General features: G+C 39.3%; 1 protein-coding gene and 1 pseudogene across 2 annotated transcripts in view; one reads left to right on the forward strand and one right to left on the reverse strand.

Moving 5' to 3' along the window:
* CCNY (cyclin Y) overlaps positions 1–20,815 on the reverse strand; it is a 313,868-nt gene that overhangs the window by 177,093 nt on the left and 115,960 nt on the right. The window lies entirely within an intron of this gene.
* LOC113921543 lies at positions 11,713–12,021 on the forward strand (annotated as a pseudogene).

Raw genomic sequence — 20,815 nt, forward strand, 5'->3', positions numbered from 1 at the left:
TACTGTCCTGCCAATGGCTTCAGTTGCACGTATCAAAGATTCTCAATCTGGCCTCTTAAAAATGAATCATAGAAAAAGCATTCTGCCCACAATGACATACCTAGTTAATTCAACACCTGGGAAAGACCATTTTTTAACACACTCTCGTCATATGAAAAAATTATTTTCCACAATAGTTATGTAAAAATCAATACCTACTGATTTCTTGATTTGTTCTTTAGTGTTAAAACAATCAATTTTTTGAAGATTTTATTTATTTATTTGAGAGAGGGAGAGAGCACGAGCAAGGGGAGAGGGAGAGGGACAACCAGACTGCCCCCTGAGCGCAGAGCCCCACACAAGGCTCGATCCCAGGACCCCAAGATCACGACCTGAGCCAAAGATCATGACCTGAGCCACCCAGGCACCACAAAACAATTTTAAAATGATAAATTTCACGGGGCACCTGGGTGGCTCAGTTAGTTAAGTGTCTGCCTTCAGTTCAGATCATGATCCTAGGGTCCTGGGATCGATGGAGCCCCACATTTTTGGAAGCATGCTTCTCCCTCTCCCTCTGCCGCTCCCCCTGCTTGTGCTCTAAAAATAAAATAATTGGGGCGCCTGGGTGGCTCAGTCGTTGAGCGTCTGCCTTCGGCTCAGGTCATGATCCCAGGGTCCTGGGATCCAGTCCCGCCATCGGGCTCCCTGCTCCACGGGGAGCCTGCTTCTCCCTCTCCCACTCCCCCTGCTTGTGTTTCCTCTCTCACTGTGTCTCTCTGTTGATTAAATAAATAAACTCTTTAAAAATAAATAAATAAAATAAAATAAAATAATAAAATGACAAATTTCAACACATATTATGCACGTTTAGTAAAATTATTGTATGAACTAAAATTGGCAATTGCCAAACAAAAATATTACGTACACCTGAAGGTTTGCACTGTTCCACTGTTTTAATTTTTAAGCAGAAACAAAAACTCCAAGTGATCAAACACAATGACAGAATTATAAACCTCAATATTATCATTGTTCACTTCAAATCTACCATTTAAATGCAGAAATATGTAGTATCACAGGGGTTAAATGCATGAAAAATGTTTGAGGCAATCTTGAACAATTTTAAACTCTTAAAAATCTCTGGAAATGAATGCATGTCGCTGAGTACCCAGTGCTGGGGGCCAACTGTATAATTAAGAGTCTCTGATTCAAGTTCCATGTAGTATACAATATCTATCAAAGGATAATCAAAAAGTGCTCATTTGAAACTTACATATATATTATTAAAACTCAAGTTATCATAGCAATTATTTAGAACACACACCAACAAAAGATTTTTGGAGAAGGAATATGTTATCACCGATACTGTTTAGAACTGCAGACACAATTCTAGACTTTTAAACTTTGCAGACAAACTTTTTGGATGCTTTTATTATTGTTATTAAATTCTCTACAAACAATGCACCCCTTATCATCTGTACCAGAGCAGACTACTCCCACCACCCAATCCTTGGGACAGCATAGTCTGCCTAACATGGTTAAAATGGTACTCAAAAGTTTCAAATCCAAAACCAGTTGGCTACAAATAACTAATGGAAAGAAAAAAGTCACAAAAAAATCATCATAAAGGAAACAATGAAATGGTCAGATCTCCTGGTCCCATCTCAAGTCCAATTCCAGCTTACCACGTAGGTCAGACAAGCCATGAAACTTCCTCAGGCAATTCAGGGTTAGGAGACAGGCTTTGAACGCTGGCTGCTGTGTAACCCTGGGTAAGTTACTTAATCTCTCTGAGCCTTTCAACTTTCTCATCTTCAAGATGGAGATATAACAGTATCTGCCCCATGGGGCTGGCTGAAGGTAATAAAAGGAGAGGATCGTTAAGTGCTCTATACAGAACAGTTAGCTGCACCTGGGCAGTATCTTGAAATTATTGAATCTGGGTAATGAATATATAGAGATCATTACACTATTCTCTTTAATTTTGTATTTTTTTTAATTTTTCAAAATAAATGTTTGAACTTAGTTGTTACCTTAACGTTCTTTACAGAGGCATACCTCAGAGATATTGTGGGTTCAATTGCAGAGCATCACAATAAAGCAAATCAGTTTTTTGGTTTCCCAGTGTATATAAAAGTTATGTTCAAAATTAAAAAAAAAAAAAAAAAACAGGAGCATCTGGGTGGCTCAGATGGTCAAGTGTCTGACTCTTGGTTTAGGCTCAGGTCATAATATCTCAGTTATTGGACTGAATCCCACATTGGGCTCCTGGGGGAGTCAGCTTCAGATTTTCTCTCCTTCTGCCCCTCCCTTGTTCGTGCTCGCTTGTGTGCACGCTCTTTCTCTCCCTCTAAAATAAAATCTTTTTTAAAAAATTTTAAAAATAAAATCAAAAAAACAAAAAGTTATGTTTACACTAAACTGTAGTTTACTAAGTGTGCAACCGCATTATGTCTAAAAAGCAATATACATACCTTAATTTTAAAATACTTTATTGCTAAAAAATGTTAACCACCATCAGAGCTTTCAGCAAATTGTAATCACTTTGCTGGTGGAGGGTCTTGTCTCGATGTTAGTGGCTGCTGACTGATCAGGGTGGTGGCTGTTGAAGGCTGGGATGGCTGTAGCAATTTCTTAAAATAAGACAACAATGAAATTTGCCACATTTGATTGACTCTTCCTTTCACAAATGATTTCTCTGAAGCACACAAGGCTATTTGATAGCATTTTACCCAGAGCAGAACTTCTTTCAAAACTGGAGTAGATCCTCTTAAACCCTGCGGCTACTTTGTCAACTACGTTTATGTACAATTCTAAATCCTTTGTTGTCATTTGAACAATCTTCACAGTATCTTCTCCAGGAGTAGATTCCATCTCAAGAAACCACTTTCTTTGTTCATCCATAAGAAGTAACTCTTCATCCATTAAAATTTTATCATGAAATTGCAGCAATTCAAATACAATATTTGAATATGTCTACAAGACTGCAAGCAGTACCAAAATGTGACACAGACACAATGTAAGCAAATGCTGTTGGAAAAATGGCACCAACTGACTTGCTCAGTGCAAAGTTGCCACAAACCTTCCATATGTAAAACAAAAACGAAAACAAAGGGGCACCTGAGTGGCTCAGTTGGTAAAGTGTCTGCCTTCGGCTCAGGTCATGATCCCGGAGTCCCAGGATGGAGTCCCACATCGGGCTCCCTGCTCAGCCAGGAGTCTGCTTCTCCCTCTGACCCTCCCCCATCTCATGTTCTCTCTCACACATAAATAAAATCTTAAAAAAAAAAAAAACACCCACACACAAAGTTATCTGTGAAGTGCAATACAGCAAGAGCAATAAAACAAGGTATGCCTATATATAAAACACAGGCGAAATAAGGATCTCTAAGGTCTCTTTGGACTTTAAAACCCTATTATATATACCAGACCGGAAAGAGGGCTCAATTCCTAGGTGCAAATGAGGCAAGACATTCCAGAAATAAACTGAGACCACCAGTCATCTCCAAGAGTGATCACTGCATAATAATTGATGTTTCACACATAAATGTTCAATGATTGGATGTCGGACTAATTCCAGGCATTCATTGCAAAGCACAAACCAAAATGGAACCAGCACTTCCAGATCCAAGCCCTCAATGATCTGAGACTCGTGTCTGGCCCAGGAAATAACCTGTATCTTTCTATTCTTTGTGGAGAAAAGACCAGTAAAAGACACAATGATGAGAATTGATCCTGAGGGAAGGACATAACCAAAAAATGCTATATAAATTGAATGAATTCATACCACAAAGGACTTTAAGGCTTTCTGAGGGAATTTTACATTCAAAAGATGGAAGAGGCATTCATAATTAGTCATATTTGCTGACTATACAAATAAATGAGTAAAATATCAGCAAAACTTAAGAGAATCTATTATAAACCAGGAAAAACACCTATGACCAAATACACTTTGCACCAAGCTAAAATGGAATGGCTGTCTGAATTACACAACATACAAAGTTACATAAAATTTTAAAGACAGTAGAAATAGTTAGACCAAAAACAGGGGCGGGGGGAATTCTAGTACCTTGGAAAATGACATAATTTCACTTGAGAAAACATCATAAGAGTCATGATATGTTTCTGAAAGACAATACTGACCCCAGTGAAGTCACCTTCTGAAAAAAGACAAACCACACCTCTCTTCTCTAGCTCCAAGTGACCCTCAAAGCAGCATCTTCCTTTCTACTAAAGCAATGCAAAAGTAAAAGCAAGTTTTAAGAGCTAGAACCAGGGGCATCTGGGTGGCTCAGTTAGTCAAGTGTCCAACTCTTGATGTTTTGACTTTGACATCATCCAATATTACAAACCTATAACTACATAGTAGACTGTTAGAGTTCATGTCCCACTGGCTTCCAAAACACACCTTTCCATGTGTAACCTACCAACGACAGTTTTCCAAGTTCAAAAAGTCCTATCCAAGGTAGTCCTTCTCAATCAATCTACTAATTCCTGTTCATTTCTTCCTTCAGCTGTGTGACCTGCTTTGTTGGAGAGCTTCAGCATGATGTCTGCTGAAATTTCTGGAAGGGACAGCTATTAATTCCCCTTTGTGTGGTGAAAGGAGGTTTCAAATCCTCCAACAGATGGTTCCACCGACTGTTGGCCCAGATTAACTCACTTTCCTAACAACTCCCAGGGTAAAACAGGGCTGGGAATGGAGGACAGAGATAAGCAAGAGAGAGCTCTCAGCAAAAGAAAGCAGTATCTGTCATTTGTGGCCCTTCTATACCACTTTCTCTTCTTTTCCCACACATTACACTTTGTTCCCAATAGTCTAATGCTCTAAATCAGCTAAAATGCCTAACTTTATTATGGGAGAGGAAATGTGCAGTTACAGGATATGCAAAGCTGAGATCATGCAGAGTTATAATCATAGCTAAACCCAAAAGTCCTTCCAGCTGCTCACTCAGTCACTCCCCCAGAATCAAACTGCTAGTTGCTATGTCCCTGGAAAGATGTCTTTGCCTCTAATACAATCTGGCTCCATTTCTGATGTCTGACTGCTAACAGCTTTCAAGTCCTAGCCCTCCCGGCTTCCCTTTCTGCCCCACATGTGGGCAAGCTGGTAAGAAAGCCCAGGGCCCGCTCCTTTGGCACAGGCAGGAATTTCAAACCACCTAAGCACAGGAAGGCAGGCAAGGAAGACCTAAGCCAAGCTCATCTTCTCTACACAATAAAGCAAAGCCAGTCTCTTTTCCCTGCCCTCTGACCACACTGTCAACCTACTTCAAAGCCTGCCCCGTGCTCCCGTGACAAAGATTCATTCTGTGAGTAGGAGCCTTCTCATACTCTCCTGCTGTGCATGTGGCCTCACAGTCTTTGACATATGAACCACATTTTGGGTAGGGTGCATCCCACCTCTGCAGAGTGGCAACAGCATTTCCCCAAGTAAATGACCCTGAATACTCCTGAATTCAAGTCTGCTCTAGGGTAGCCACTTAGCTCACTGACTCCTTTAATGTCTCCCCTGACTCTGGCCATGAGAAACCCCTCTCTAATTAAAATAAGCAAGCATCCATTAGGAAGAAGGCGGCCTGAGGGCTGGTGCCCATTCTACCACTGACCAACCATATGCCTTGAGACTGACATTTATGAGTCTCATTTTCCACACCTCTGACACTCCCTAACTAGTAAGGTCATGGTGAGGATCAGAAGGGACAGGGTATAGGACATCACACCAACAATCACAAGGTCTACGCACACCATAGTCACCTGTGGGGGAGCCCACCTCCCTCAATACACCCTGCATTCCAGCTCCCTCCCCCAACACCCCACTTCCAGTCTCCTTCAGGCTCCCTTCTGTCTCTGCTCTAAAGGCTCTTGTTGGGAGCTACTAGTTCACTAAAACAAAACAAACCAAAAAGCCCTCCTAATAACTCTTCTCACGACACATACTCCACACTTTAGCCTAAGAAGCAACCAGAGAGGACCCCAGGCAAGCCCTTATAGGAAGTTAGTTTCCTAGGTTAGGACATGGATTAACACTAGGCAAAATCTTTTCTTTTATATAGTAAAACACTGAAGATCACATGTCTTATCACACACACTGAGGCCAACATCTGAGGTCCCCTTCCAACTCCTGAGCCCTTTGGAAGACAGTTTTTTTGGTCACACCACAGAGAATCCACTTACAAAAGGAAAGCAACTTCTCCCACTTAAAAAACAAGATCTGCAGGGGCACCTGGGTGGCTCAGTTGGTTAAGCGTCTGCCTTCAGCTCAGGTCATGATCCCGGAGTCCAGGAGTCCCGGGGTCGAGCCCCACGTCAGGCTCCCTGCTCAGCAGGGAGTCTGCTTCTCCCCCTGCCCCTCACCCCACTTGTGCTCCCACACTCTCTCTCAAATAAATAAAACAAAATAAAATAAAAGGAAAAAACAAGATCTACAATAAGGAAAAACTCAAAAGCCAAGCAAATGTCCATTCTGAAAAATCTAAATATGACAAGAGTCACCTCCAGGTTAGTTATCCAAATAGCAGGGTTGGGATAAAGTGTGCAAAAAGCTCTTCCAACTCCTTAAGGTAATTGCTCCAGTACTCATGAACAATTTGTCATCAAATTAAACAAACAAAAAACACTGTTTAAAGTGCTGAGAAGCCAGGTCTTAACATAAAAATGGACCCAGGTGAAACATGGTCCCAGCTTTGGCACAGCTGTTTTGGACCAAAGTACTACTCAACCTCCCCAAGTCTCAGCTGCCTCAGCTGCGACACTGTACAGAGATCAGCCAGTACCTGTACTGCATTAGCATCTACATTCTGTCTAGTCATCCAAATGAACAAGGGAGCCAACTCCTGGAAAGAGCTGACTGTTGGAAATTACACACACACTCTGCCTGCCTCAGACATCTTCATGAGCTCAAACATCACTCACAAAAACACCTGACAGGGAGTGCTTGGGTGGCTCAGTACGTTAAGCATCTGACTCTTGATTTTAGCTCAGGTCACGATCTCAGGGTTGTAGGATCGAACCCTGGGTCCGGCTCTTCGTTCAGCACAGAGTCTGCTTGTCCCTCTCCCTCTGCTCCTCCCCCCCACCCTTGCTCTCTCAAATAAATAAATAAAATATTTAAGGGGGGAAAAAAAAAGAACACCTGACAGCTAGGAAAACAGCAAAACAGCCAGAAGTCAAATACGCAAATTCTTCAGTTATCTGGTGTCCTTCAACATCAAAGTTATCAAGAAATCACCAAATGGTAATGTATACATCCAGTAAAGCAGCCTCTTCCACCTTAGCATCCAGCAAAACAGGTAGCTATTTAACATGCCCTCCTTCTAATCCTAGCCCACAGGAGTTCATGCACTGATCTCATATTTATCAATGTCCTAATCCCTCTGGGACACTTTGTCCAGTACTAAGGACGAAAGATAAGAGCCTGGACCAAAGACGACAGACCTATAAATAATATAAGACAATAATATCAGTTGGATATATATACTTAACATCTATTACGTGCTAGTCCAGCAGTTCTCAAAATGTGGTCCCTGAATCCGTAGGGGTCCCCAAGAAACTTTCAGGGGTTCTGCAAGGTCAAAACTACTTGCATTGCAATACGAGGACTTTCTTGTGCCTTTTCGCTGTGTTAACAGCTGCTGTCATGGTGCAAATGCAATGGGGAGTAAATCTGCTGAACCCTTTACACAAAGCCAGGGAGTGACACCAAACTGCACCAGTAGTTATTCCATTTTTCACCTCACGCACTCAAAGGAGAGGTTAAAAAAAAAAGGGGGGGGGGCTCAGTTTCACTTACGAATGCCCTTAATGAAGCAGTAAAGATTATTAGTTTTATTAAAGCTCTAGCCTTGAGTGAATATCTTTTTAATATTCTGTGTGATGAAATGGGAAGTATTTCAATGGTCACCTCGAGGAAAAGCACCTAAGTAATTGTTTGTGGATTGTAAGCCAACCTAGCCACTTTTTTCATTCTAAACTGAAAGAACAAACGATAAACCATGGCTATTCAGGCTTGTGTATTTGTTAATTTCTGAGAAAATATTTGACAAAGGAAGCCTTAAATTACTTCAAATACTTAAGGCCAATGATAAAATCTGAGCTTTCCCCAAAAGTCAGAACTCTGGAAAACTCCTATCTGCCATCACAATCTTAAAACTTCCCAATAATTAAAACACTTCTCTGATGAGATCAGTGATGAATCAAATGTAATTTTAGATAAATAGATAGATGACATACGTCAACATTAGGAAGATCTGCATAACTTAGTAAACCAGTATTTTCCAAATGATCCAAGCATGGTGTTATAAAATCTTGCTTGGGTAAAATATCCACCTCAGGTACAAAGTAGATTAATAAATTTTAATGTAACAGAACAAATGGTTCCAAATTCCACACTGCAACTAATCTTTAATAAACTGTCACCTGTCAAGTTTTGGTACAGTATCATAGCATATCCACATTATATTAAAAAGACTATAAGAAAAATTCTCCCAATCCCATAGCTAACATTATATTCAATAGTGAAAGTTTGAAAGGTTTTCCTCCAAGATCAGAGAAAAGACAATGGTAAAGAAGTAAAAGATCTATACTCCGAAAACTACAGAACACTTATGAAAGAAATTGAAGAGGACAAAAAGGAATGGAAAAGCATTCCATGCTCATGGATCAGAAGAACAAACATTGTTTAAAATGTCTATACTACTGGGGCACCTGGTGGTTCAGCTGGTTAAGCATCTGACTGTTGGTTTCAGCGCAGTCATTATCTCATGGGTCATGGGATAGAGCCCCACGTCCAGCTCCACAATCAGCGGGGAGTCTGCTTGAGATTCTCTCTCTCTGCCCCTCCCCCCGGGGGCACACACATGCGTGCACGTTCCCTCTCTCTCTCAAATAAATAAAATTTTTTTAAATGTCTATACTACCCAAAGCAATCTACACATTCAATGCAATCCCTATTTTACAGAGCTGGAACAAGCAATCCTAAAATTTGTATCGAACCATAAAAGACACCAAAAGCCAAAGCAATTCTGAAAAAGAAAAACAAAATTAGAGGCATCACGATTCCAGATCTCAAGCTGTATTACAAAGCTGTGGTCATCAAGACAGTATGGTCCCAGCACAAAAACAGACACAGAGATCAATGGAACAGAATAGAGAACCCAGAAATGGACCCACAACTGTATGGTCAACTAATCTTTGACAAAGCAGGAAGAATATCCAAAGGAAAAAAGAAAGTCTCTTCAACAAATGGTATTGGGAAAACTGTACAGCAACATGCAGAAGAATGAAATTAGACCACTTTCTTACACCATACACAAAAATAAATTCAAAATGGATGGAAGACCTCAATGTGAGATAGGAAATCATCAAAATCCTAAAAGATGACACAGGCAGCTTCTTTGACCGCCACTGCAGCAACTTCTTGCTAGACATGTCACCACAGGCAAGGGAAACAAAAGCAAGAACTATTGGGACTTCATCAAGATAAAAAAAGGAAACAATCAACAAAACTAAAAGGCAGCCTACAGAATGGGAAAAGGTATTTGCAAATGACATATCTGATAAAGGGTTAATATCCAAAATCTATAAAGAACTTATCAAACTCAACACCCAAAAAAACAAATAACCTAGTTAAGAAATGGGCAGAAGACATGAATAGACACTTTTCCAAAGAAGACATCCAGATGGCTAATAGAAACATGAAAAGATGCTCAACATCACTCATCATCAGGGAAATACAAATCAAAACCATGATGAGATACCACCTCACACCTGTCAGAATGGCTAAAATCAACAACAAACAACACAAGAAAACAACAGGTGTTGGCAAGGATGTGGAGAGTGCCCAAATGTCCACTGACTGATGAATACATAAAGAAAATGTCATCTATATATATACACAATGAAGTATTATTCAACCATCAAAAAGTGAAAACTTGCCATTTGCAATGATGTGGATAGAGCTAGAGTATACTATGCTAAGTGAAATAAGTCAGAGAAAGATAAAAACCATATGATCTCAGTCATACGTGGAATTTAAGAAAGAAAATAGATGAACATGTGGGAAGGGGGGAAAGAAAAAAAGGAGAGATGGAAACAAGCCAAAAGAAATTCTTAACAACAGAGAACAAACTGAGGGTTGATGGAGGGATGTGGGTGGGGAAAGGGCTAGATGGGTGATGGGTATTAAGGAGGGCACTTGTTATGATGAGCACTGGGTGTTGTAAGTGATGAATCACCGAATTCTACTCCAGAAACCAATATTGCACTGTATGTTAACTATCTAAAATTTAATTTTAAAAAAAAAGAACATGAAGGAAAAATTTAAAAAGAGGAAAAAGAGAAAGAAAGAAAAATACTCCAATCCCACAGTTAACATTACATTCAGTAGTGAAAGGTTGAAAGGTTTTCCTCCAAGATCAGAAAAAAGACAATGGTACCCACTCTCAGCACTCCTATTCAACATAATACTGAAAGTCCTAGCTAGAGTAATTGGGCAAGAAAAAGAAATAAAAGGCAGAAGAATTAGAAAGGAAGAAGTAAAACTGGCTCTATTTGCCAATGACATGATTTTATATACCAAAAAAATCCTAAAGACTCTACAAAAAAATTGCTAGATATAATCAGTGAATTCAGTAACGTTACAGGATAAAAACAAAAATCAGCAGTGTTTCTAAACACTAACAATAAATTATGTGAAAAAGAAATAAAGAAGACAATCCCATATAAATCATATCAAAAATAAAATAGCATCAAAAACAGTAAAATACTTAGGAATTAATTTAACCAAGGAGGTGAAAGAGCTCGACACTGAAAACTACAAAACACTGATGAAATAAATCAAAGGAGATGCAAATAAATGAAAAGATATCCCACGTTCATGAACTGGAAGAATATTGTTGAAATATCTATACCCTCCAAAGCCATCTACAGATTCAGCACAATCCCTATCAAGAGTATAATGGCATTTTTTACAGAAAGAAAAATCCTAAAATTTATTTAGAACCACAAAAGATCCCAAAAAGTCAAAGCAATTCTAAGAAAGAACAAAGCAGGAGGTATCACACATCCTGATTTCAAGCTATATTATAAAGCTGTAAGCTGACAAAAACACACACAGAGCAAAGGAACAGAATCAACAGCCCAAAAATAACCCCATGTATACACAGTCAACAAATATCTGACAATGGAGCCAAGAATACTCAATGGAGAAAAGACAGTCTCTTCAACATATGGTGCTTGAATAACTTGAAATTTACATGTAAAAAAATAAAACCAGACCCCTAGCTTACACCACTCATAAAAATTAACTCTAAATGGATTAAAGACTTAAACATAAGACCTGAAACCATAAAACTCCTAGAAGAAAACATAGGAAAAACACTCTTCAACATGTGTCTTGGCAATGATTTTTTTGGATATAATACCTAAAGGACAAGCAAAAATAAATGGGACTGGTTGAAGCTAAGGCAGCCATAACTGATAATGGCAGGGAGTTTCCTGGCCTCCCGTCTCCAGTGCGACGTAGTTTTCCCTTCGCCCAAATCTCACCGCTGCCCTGGGCAACAGTCAAGCCATCTGGGAAGGTAAATCTGTAAGTAGGCCCGAAAAAGGACCAAAGGTGACCAGACATCCCAGGCTTGAGTCAAGAATGTTAAGTCATCTTGGTAATACTGGGTTGGATGCCTAACGTTGCCGGGAAAAAGACCAGGAGAACTTTCAGGAAAAAACTTAGCTGTATCCAACAATTCAGATATGGCGGAAGTGAAGTAAATGTTTCGGGAAGTTCTTCCAAAACAAGGGCAGTTGTCAGTGGAAGATATAACAATGGTGCTGTGTAAACCCAAACTTTTGCCCTTAAAATCTCTGACTCTGGAAAAACTGGAGAAAATGCAGCAAGCAGCCCAGGATACGATTCGCCAACAAGAAATGGCAGAAAAGGAACAACAGCAAATAACTCACTGAATGGTAACTTTGCAGTTCTACAGAATACCCTGCCTTACTATTAACAATAGCTAGACAATAACTTGCATCTGTATACTGAAGATGGTGTGTGTTAATAAAACTGATAGTGCTTATAAAATAAAAATACCCAAAACTAATGAAACCTGTGAATTTAGACACACTCTGGTTTATATTGAACATGAGCAATTAAAAAACTGAACCCAAATTTTATTGTTCTTTTTTACCCAAGTCTTTAGAACTATAAATTACTGTTTCACCATTCCTATTACTGTTAAGACTCACAGATAACATTCTTAGGCACAAGTGACTAAATGCAACTTTTATATTCAGATAATCTTTACATGTTTATTAAAAACTGAACTTGAAGGTACATTCTAATCTCGTACAAAGCGTTTTGGGGCTTTTACATTATTATCTAATTTTAAAACTTGTTTATGAATTTTGTGTTTCATATTTAAGGCTATTTTGCCTGACCAACTGGTCCTACCAGTAATGACAAGACTGTATTTCTCAAACAAATATGATTTTTAAGAAACCTTCACTTATCAAGTAGTCCCTGACTTTAAGGACTAAAGAATTGCTGGGCTACCTTTATCATCCAGGTATCAAACACAATTAAAACCCTAAAAATAAGAAAAAAATATGGACTTGAAGGAGCCCATGAGATAAATATGAACATTAAATTTGGGGTTTTAGTTCTAAGAGACTCCCTAAACCTGTAATGGGCATATTCCTAAGAATATGTTTGTTAATCTGAATATAATTCTTGGCTGGTTGCTAAAATCAATAATAGACTATTTAAATTAGCATAGGCCTTGCTAAGTAATTAGGCTCTGCAAAAGAGGTTAGAAATGTGATCATTCTTTAGAGAACTATTATTAAACTGATAAGAACAGAACTATTATTTATTGGTAGCTACTATTTCTCAGACACTGGATAAATGTAAAAACTTTTTGAGTCTCTGAAGAATAACTTTGTAACACAAACATTAGTTGGTAACAGAACTTAAGAATGATGAAACATTGTATTTTTAAAATATCACTGAGCTTTAGAGAAGATCAAAAAACAAGTATGTATGCATTTCCCACAGATAATATTAAAAGAATTTACTACTGTACTTTTAAGTTTGCAAAGAACAAAATTTAAATTCACTAGGTTCAAATATGCTCCCTTATAGGATTTAAAATTTGCTGTGTAAAATAAAAGTTTTTAAAAAGACCTAAATATATGTACTCCCAATAAAGAATCAACACTGCTTCACAAAAAAAAGTAAAATAAAAAATAAAATAAAAAATAAAAAAATAAATGGGACTATGTCAAACTAAAAAGCTTCTGCACAGCAAAAACAAACCAAAAAAAGACCAACAAAATGAAAAGACAATCTACAGAATGGGATAAAATACTTGCATATCATAGATCTGATAAAGGATTAATATCCAAGATATATAAAGAACTCATTAGTAAATAATAATAATCCAACTGAAAAATGGGCAAAGGACATAAACAGACATTTTTCCAAAGAAGATATACAAATGGCCAACACATGAAAAGATGCTCAACATCACTAATCATTAGGAAAATGCAAGTCAAAACTATCATGAGATAACAGCTCATGCCTGTCAGAATGGTCATCATCAAAAAGATGAGATAACAAATGCTGGCAAGGATGTGGAGGAAAAGGAACTTTTGTGTACTGTTGGTGGGGATGGAAATTGGCAAAGCCACTACAGAAAAACGTATGTTTAACATATGTTTTCAATTCTCTTCAGCATATACCTAGGAGTGGAATGGCTGGGTCATAGGGTAACTCTATGTTTAACTTTTTGAGAAACCACCAAACTGTTTTCCAGAGTGACTATACCATTTTATATTCCTGCCACAACGTATGAGGGTTTCAATAATTCTTAACACTGTAAATGGGGTCCTGAGATATAAATGTTTGAGGACTGCTGGGCTGAGGGAATACTGAGATAAAAGACAGTCCCCTTCCTCAATGAGGCCATTATGTACCACAGTTCAGACTCAGATTCAAAAATTACCTCTTAGAGCTTCTGAGATACAGTGCAGGTTAACAGCTTTCCTGCCCCCCAGCCCACCCCAAAGCATGGAGCAGTTCTCTGCCACTGTTGACTGTGGTTCTAACATCATTAATTGTCCCACCACTCGATTCTCTCTATTCTCTCATCTCTCCTTTACTTTGGTCCTTAATGTTTCTTTTTCTCCTAGTGTTTCTGCTGTGCTCCTTAGCTTTCCATAAAAGACTGACTTCTATATATATATTAACAGCAAGCAAATAGGGCACTTGATTTTTCTGCCCTTATTAAACTCCTCTTCATGCACCTGTCATAGTCTGAGAACTTGTTTCTTTACCTTCAAACACAATTTCCCTCAACTACTTGTAACTTTCAGTGGTGCTCCAGAATTCCTAGGGTATATTCTCCTTAACTGAAGTTTTGCAATATTTGTTACATTTGTGAAGCAGCAAAAATTAAGGCCTAACTATACCTAAACCAAGTGTCAAGATGATTTTTGGAGAGAGTAGCTTCCCCTGAATTTCACTACCCCACCAAAATTTAAATAATATCTCTCAATATTTAGAACACTGAAAAAGTGACCTTAGGAGCATAACCACAGAATTAGGAATGTGCTTTACAGTAAACACAACCCCAAAGCAAATTCTCCTTATATAAATTTTAACTGGAATTAAAGTATAAAACAAAATTGCATCATAATGACCCCTAAAGATGTCCACGTCGTAATACCAGAACTTAGGAATATATTACCTTTCATGGCAGTAGGGAATAAAGTCACTAATCAGCAAACTTTAAAAGAGGGAGAGTATTCTACACATTACAGATGGGTCCAATGTAATGACCATGATCCTTGAAAATGAAAAGGAAGGCAGAAGAGGAAATCAGAGTGGTGAAATGTGAAAAAGGACTCAACCCACTGTGGCTGGATTTAAAGATGGGGAAGGGGCATTAGAGCCAAGAAAAGTGAGCAACTTCTAGAAGCAGGAAAAGGCAAGGATGTGGATTCTCCCCTAGAGCTTCTAAAAAGAAACATGGCCCTACTGCAGGATGACTTTTGCACACTGAGACCCAGAGGAGACTCCCAAGCTACAGCACTGTGAAGTAACAAATTTGTGTTGGTATAGGTCACTAAATTTGTGGTAATTTGTTATAGCAGCAACAGAAAACTAATGTAGTTTAAATCCCTGTTTTTATAATTACTGTTTCCTAGTAATTATATACTTTTAAGATGCCCACCCTCCCTGACTTCAATCCCCTACTCCCCACCCTATTCCATAAGAAGCACTGATCTGTCCACACTCTTCCCCTTGAGCTTTTTAACTTCCTTTCTTACAGTTTGAACCCTTATTCTTAAGCCCTTTTTTCTGTCAATTGACAAGCATCAGAGTACCTGCTTAGTACCACTTCCTAACAAGTGGTGACATGCTTTTGTCTCCTCTGAATCCTGTTTTTAACAATCCAAATTTCTTCCAAAGAAATTACAATGAAACTTTAAGGTGGCAATGACCAGTTCTACCCCTTTTGTCAGCATTATCTTTGGCATTTTACCCATTTTCCAGACACATACCTCTAGTAGGCTATGAAAATAAATTGTTTCAGAATGCATGTATGACAAGCCACAAAACAGTTTGCCAAGATCAGAGTTGCAGCACCACTCAAAAGTATACTTTCAATTGGCTCAATTATGAAAGAGTACCTGTAACTGCAAAACATGTCAACATAATCTCTTGGTTTGAAAGTGTCATTTGTCACTGGTCTCTATGTCATAAGACATATTTATAGCACTAAAAATTAATGTGTACTCATTTATCACAAAGATAGATTACAGAAAAAACTCCCTGTGACTGGCTATGGAGGTCAACAGAGTGAGTACTCTTTTAAAATGTTTATATTGGTTTGTCGAATTCTCATAGAGCAAGCTTCTTTTCCTGTTTCTGTTAGAAGATATCTGTATTCCTACTGAGAAACTAAAGGATCAGCTACCCAGGAACAATGCCAAATGCATTAAAAATTAATAAGAAGAAAAATTAACCCCATGGTAATACTCCATCTCTGGTTTCATAAGCGTTATAGTATGTATACTTCACACAGCTGCCCTACTAAAACTTCAAAGCCTCAGCATTTGTTCTGAAAAGGGCCAAAAAATAAATCATTCAATATGCCCAGAGTTCTATAAGCAGAAGGACTTTAATTGGTAAACTTTAATTGTATAAGCTGTGCTCCTTGCTATAAATATTATGAACATCTAATTATGTGCTATTTCTAACTAGCTGTCAATCAAAAAAATGTACAAAATGGCACCATCAACCACACATTTACTACTTTCTTAGAATAAGTATTTCCTCCTACTCAATCACCATGAGAAAAATGAAACTGCTATTTGCATGGGGCACTTCAGAAAACAAATCAATATAGTCATAAAGAGGCATTCACTTCCTCTTTACTATATACATTTCAACACTGGAATGAAAGTACAAAGTAGAATACACCAGACTTTCATTCAATGTAACGGGGGGAGGACACTAATCCACGCTGCTCTACCCTTCATCATCTATCCAGATATTCAATCAAACATTGTTGTGAAGCAAGGAATCCATTATTAACAACTATAATGAGGTTTATTGAGCACTTACTTATTACATGCCAGGCCTAGGCCCCACCTCCCTAAAAAACAGGTTTCAGAATCCTCACTTTGTAAATTCACAAAATGATAGGATGTAACCACTCCAAACCATATCCAGTGAGAAACAGAGCCAGGATTCAAACTCAAGTTGGCCCAACTCAGGCATGTCCACTGACATCAATGTTTTCTTATTACATTTTACCATATTTAAGATTACTCCTGGGCTTGAAAATCCTTCCAATGTATAACCCAGCAGAGAAAATAAAAGCAAAAATAAAAATAACTTTAAGCAGTGTGTTTCAGTTCTCTATGAGATGATATACACAGTTACTAGCACATAACGAAACACAAAGGAGGAAGGCGGAGCAGGAAAGGGTAATTCCTGGCGAAAGCAGGAGCCAATGTGAGCAAAGGCACGTCAGCACACAAGCCAGGGATGGTTCACAGAATGATGAATGGAACAGAGTCTGTGAAGGCACAGAATCAACTCAAACTACCCCATGCACATTGCTAACAAGTGAAATTCCTCTTCCGCCTGACAGATAAATGAAGCAATCTGAATGCAGTGGCTCCCTTCTGCCTCCCATCCTCTCCTCCTTCCTCATTGTCAGAGTCAAGGGAATCCCTGGGAGGACCCCATCCTTTGCCTCCTCCTCTGGGTTAGCTCTTTAAATTATTTTGAATCTTTTCTTCTATACTGGCTCCATCCTCTGAGGCTTCAAAACACATAAGTATCTGCCATGTGGGGAAAAAAAAAAAACAACACACACCTCTTCACTTTCAAATCGCACCAATGAGTGATCTGTCCTCATTGCTGCATCCTTTGTTGCCTTTACTGTAGCAGTTTAGCTTCTGTTCCCATTTAAATCTTTAAGAAATACACCAGAGTACCATTAATAGCCCACTTAATGGAATGGAATTTACTCAGCCTCCACCAACTTGCCTGAACACTCAATACTGTTTATCACCCTCTTCATCTTGAAGTTTCCTTCCTTTGACTTTTGTGGCCGCCTCTCCTGGTTCCTGTCCTAACTGACCATCCTTTTCTGTCCCTCATTCCTCCCCCTGCCTTCCAAACATAGGTACTGAATTCCCAAGGCCTATGGCCAGTGCCATAGGAATAATTACATCTCTGTCCTGATCCTCCCTAAGCTCAAGTCCCAAACTTAAAATTGTGGGGAGGATGGAAACACCTGTCAAGGGGCGCCTGGGTGGCTCAGTCAGTAAGCGTCTGCCTTCAGCTCAGGTCATGCTCCCAGGGTCTTGGGATTGAGCCCCGCATCAGGCTCCCTGCTCCGCGGGAAGCCTGCTTCTCCCTCTCCCACTTCCCCTGCTTGTGTTCCCTCTCTCACTGTGTCTCTGTCTATCAAATAAATAAATAAAATCTTTAAAAAAAAGAAAAAAAAAGAAAACACCTGTCAAGACTGGTACAGACTTAGTTTGAAAAGGGCAGGATAAGACCTTTAGAAAGGCAGCTTGTGGAGGGCATCATGTGCCAGTGAAGGTCAGTGAAGGTCACGGAGGAGGGAAGTGACTTGTTCAAAGTAATGTCTGCAGAAAATTAGCCTGGCAAGACTGTGAAGGATGGATTTAAAAGCAGAAACAGAGGCAAGGAAGACTACTCAGTCAAGCCTTGGGAAATAAAAACAGGAACTAGTGTAATAATAGTGGAAATAGGAAGAGGAGCTTCTGTGAGAGTCTGAATTGAGTGAACAAAGAAACATCAGCTGTCCAGGTCCCTTGTCATCAATCAGCCAGTCCCTAACAGGTATCACCTTCCTCCGTGTCCTTGCCTGCAGCTGCGCAATGGGACTACCACCATCATCCATCTACGGTCCCTGGTTTTTTCTTGTTTGTTTGTTTGTTTTAGATTTTTATTCATTTGAGACACACAGAGAGAGAGAACATGAGCAGGGGGAGAGGCAGAGGGAGACAGCGAAGGAGGCTCCGGGCTGAGCAGAGAGTCCAACACGGGGCTCGATCCCAGAACCCTGTGATCATGGCCTGAGCCGAAGGCAGACGCCCAATGATCTGAGCCACCCAGGCACCCCTACGGTCCCTGTTTTGAAGGAACACACAGGCCAAGTAGGCAAGACAGGAAAAGACATCCAGCCTCTTTTTTAAAACCTCATAAAACAGCAAGTGAAATAAGCTACCAAGAGACAATCAACAATGAACAGGACTTCTATCCAAGATTAGATAAGAAAGCAGTAATAGGGAAAGTATGAAGTACTTCACATTACCTGGCCAAGTCTCTGGAATAACTGCACAGCAATAAAAACAGAGCAGAAGACTCTGAATCATTATCATCCAAGGTCTATAATTAGCTAAGTTTATAATTACAGTGTTCAATTTACCCTTCATACCTAGCCCGCTTCCAGGCACACAGCAAATATAAATCCTCAAAGAATATGTGGGGCAACAAAACTCACTTCCCCTCTATACCCTCACCTGTGAAATCCTGTGATTGATTTGTGAGGCTTGAATGAGTATAAGGTAAAGGGCAAATCATCTGGGCAATTTACTGAAACACATGTTCCCCAGTCCCATGCCTATAAATTCTGATTTAGAAATCTGTATTTTTAGGTAATTCTGATGTATAAAAGTGTACGGGTCACACTTAAAAACATTCTTGAAGGTGGTGTGAAAAATTTTAAGTTACACAGGTTGGAATTCAAATGCAGTTTCTATGGTATTTGGTCACCTCTAACCTAATAAAAATATTGATTTTGGGGCCTCTAGGTGGCTCAGTCAGTTAAGCGTCTGCCTTCAGCTCAGGTCACGATTCTGGAATCCCGAGATCTAGCCCCACATCGGGCTCCCTGCTCAGCACGTCTGCTTCTCCCTCTTCCTCTGCCCCTCTCCCCATTCATGCTCGCTCTCTCTCACTCACTCAATCTCTCAAATAAATAAAATCTTAAAAAAAAATACTGATTTCTCTGAGGTCGAATTTATGAAATACTCACATATGTGACTGTACATTAGTAGACTTAGTCTCAGGAACACATTTCAGTTGCAAATGTTTATATATCTTCAGCTCACGTAAGTGTTAGTTCAGCACGATAAAAATCCTATGAAAATCTCAGGCAAGATAAACCCAACAAGGAAAACCCAATGGAGCAGTTTTCTCAAAAGCATATGTTAAGCCAAGAACTTATTCTCTTAATTTGTATTTTCATAATTCTTTCCCATAAACAATTGATTTCTTTTGTATTTTCTGAAAGCAGGAATCCCAAGTTTTCAGTGATTACTGATACAGTTCTATTTAAGTCTTCCCAGGACCACAGCTTTCCTAAACTCTGTTGAGCCTTTTACCCTTGGCTTTGCAAATATGATTAACAACAAACCTACCCCTGACACCAAACAATGTTCATACACTTAACAGTTTGGCCAATGCTTCTCCAGGGATGAAATACAGTGCTGATGAGTCCAAGGTCACAGGCAGAATCTCTGTCAAGGCTCATTTGTCCTGCTTTGTCCCTCTATCCCACTGATACCCACATGGAAGTCATCACCCAGAGTCACCAGTACTTACTCTTACTGTCTACTTACTATCCTGTCTACAATACAATTCAAGGCCATTCCTGCCTGATAATTTATTAGTCCAGACTGCTTTTTATAAGTTTAGCACTGGACTACTTCCACAAAGCAAACTGGACAGATTTCCATGATGTCAGATCAGCAGGAAGTTCCTCAAGATAACAGACAAGCTACCACTACTCCATCCTGTACACCAGAAACACTGAATGATTTCTGAATATAAACAGTGATAAGATCTCAGAATTCAGTAGTGGAAAGCACACCAGCTTGCAGTCTGGAGATCTGCTCACTGAGCCCAGCCTTACGACCTCAGATAACTCTGAGCCTTGATTAAGGAGAGTCCAGTAAAATGATCTCTGAGGCCCCTCAGAGGATCTAAAAATCTATGATCTTATGACTCTCCATCAAAAATCTTCTTTAATGCCAAGTGAGAAGGGCACTCCCCATGACAGTCTGTGGAGCAGCCATTGCTCCAAGGCATCACTGAGCTCCACCTCTGGGGAGCACTTTGAAAACACTATAAAATGAGGATATATCCTGCAATTGTTTTACCACAAACCTGGGAATGGCAGAGATATGCCTATGACAGTTGAACAGAGTATAAAATGATGACCCTAGTCTACCACATCCATGAAAATAATAAGTATATACAGATGAACACCTGGTAGCAGATGGAGAGAAG

This window comes from Zalophus californianus, chromosome 9, assembly GCF_009762305.2.
Source record: "Zalophus californianus isolate mZalCal1 chromosome 9, mZalCal1.pri.v2, whole genome shotgun sequence".
NCBI classification, from domain to species: domain Eukaryota; kingdom Metazoa; phylum Chordata; class Mammalia; order Carnivora; family Otariidae; genus Zalophus; species Zalophus californianus.